Below are 1,919 nucleotides of genomic sequence, written 5' to 3' on the forward strand. Positions count from 1 at the left end.
CTGTAGGCTCTTTCCATTGCCTACCAAACCATTGTTTTGATACCTAGTTAACAATTCTTTAAATCATTTTTGTCTCTGTTAAAACACCTAAAATGACTTCCGTCTCCTTCCTGGACCTGGCCTGGCAGCAGGGGTCGCTGCAGCACAACCCTGTCATCAAGGTCATGACCACTCCTCTCCTGTTCGCAGTACTTAACTATCTCGAAGCAGGGTGTGTCTGGGACTGTCGTAGGCAGTGGGTACAGATGCTGATCAAGACATACAAACTTATGCTGCAGAGTCAAACTGCATTTCATTTCATTTCATTTAACAGTACTGGACACCACATGGAGCTCATGGATTTTGAGAACCTTCTGGTTCTAACTCGGGTGAGAACACTAACGCTCAAGCCTACTGTAAACAAAGCATATCATACGCGGTGGCATAACCAGGAAATTAAAACCCCAGCCTCTGAGGCTTTGGAGATACAAACACCTAAGAAAAGGTGTGATCTAACAAGGCTATCGGAGCGCTAAGGAACGAGTTCTCCATTCCAGTGCAGCGCATTTCTTGCTTTTATTTGCCCCCCCCCCCCCCGGCTTTTAGTTCAGCTCATTGCAATGACACAGAGGAGGAGACAAACCTTCTGGAAAGAGTTCCAAGAAGTTTACCAAAAGCGATCGAGAGCCGTGAAAGGGCAGAGTAATGAGGCAAGGGTGCAGCTACCAAATGTGTTTTCATCTAGTATTCGACTAAGTGCAACGGTGACATCTAAAAATAAGCGAGGCGGCAGAAGAAGAAAAAAATAATTATAGGGAAGATAATACATACTTATTAACCACTGAAAAAGAATATGCCTCAAATAATGATATACATGTAAAGCAGGAATAACATGAGCTGATTATAGAGACTCAGATTCTCACATTGAGGGGCGAGGGTGGTTACCGTGTAAAATTCACAGCGCTGAGAAAAAAGAACAGACAAAAACACGGAATTATGATCTGCCACCAGGATAGTTGAAAATGGTGCAGCAGGGTTTGTCCATTTCTAATTTGCAAAGTCCTACATGTCCCACAAGTTATCCAACCCATTCATTTCTCTTTAATTAAAGTGCTCAGAAAAGTCTTGTGAATCTTGGCAATGCCTGTGATGTTCTTTCTAACAGGCAGTGTTAAGTGCCACAAAAAATAATGTAATTACTACGAGTTAACATTAGAGCTCTCCCCAGGTACTGATTTCATTGTTTATCATTTAAAAAAAAAACCTCAAAAGGAAACAAGCGGTAGCCCTGGCCGGTTGGCTCAGTGGTAGAGCGTCGGCCTGGGGTGCAGAAGTCCTGGGTTCGATTCCTGGCCAGGGCACACAGGAGAAGCGCCCATCTGCTTCTCCACCCCTCCCCCTCTCCTTCCTCTCTGTCTCTCTCTTCCCCTCCCGCAGCCAAGGCTCCATTGGAGCAAAGATGGCCCAGGCGGGCGCTGGGGATGGCTCCTTGGCCTCTGCCCCAGGCGCTAGAGTGGCTCTGGTCATGACAGAGCGACGCCCTGGAGGGGCAGAGCATCGCCCCCTGGTGGGCGTGCCGGGTGGATCCCGGTCGGGCGCATGCGGGAGTCTGTCTGACTCTCTCTCCCCGTTTCCAGCTTCAGAAAAATACAAAAAAAAAAAAAAAAAAAGGAAACAAGCGTATTGTATCTTATGTATGAAATGTAATCCTTGATTTAAAAAATAAATAAATTTACGCGTGTTATGCAAGTTAAATGGGTGCGCTTACCATCAACAGTAAAAGCCCTAGATTATTCTGTGGTAATGGGGCCATCAATGATCAACATTAGAAGGGAATAGAAAAGGTATTTTACCTAGATGTTCTCAATCTCACTAATAAATCTGCTTTAAAATATTTTCCTATGTTCCTCTTCAGTCAAACCCTTCTCTCGTACGTAAGG

General features: G+C 45.0%; 1 non-coding gene across 1 annotated transcript; it reads left to right on the forward strand.

Moving 5' to 3' along the window:
* Window positions 1-1,264: 1,264 nt before the first annotated feature.
* Window positions 1,265-1,340, forward strand: TRNAP-GGG (transfer RNA proline (anticodon GGG)). Its single transcript has one exon. It is a non-coding gene; the product is annotated as a tRNA-Pro (tRNA).
* Window positions 1,341-1,919: the final 579 nt, after the last annotated feature.

Source organism: Saccopteryx bilineata, chromosome 9, assembly GCF_036850765.1.
Source record: "Saccopteryx bilineata isolate mSacBil1 chromosome 9, mSacBil1_pri_phased_curated, whole genome shotgun sequence".
Lineage (NCBI taxonomy): Eukaryota > Metazoa > Chordata > Mammalia > Chiroptera > Emballonuridae > Saccopteryx > Saccopteryx bilineata.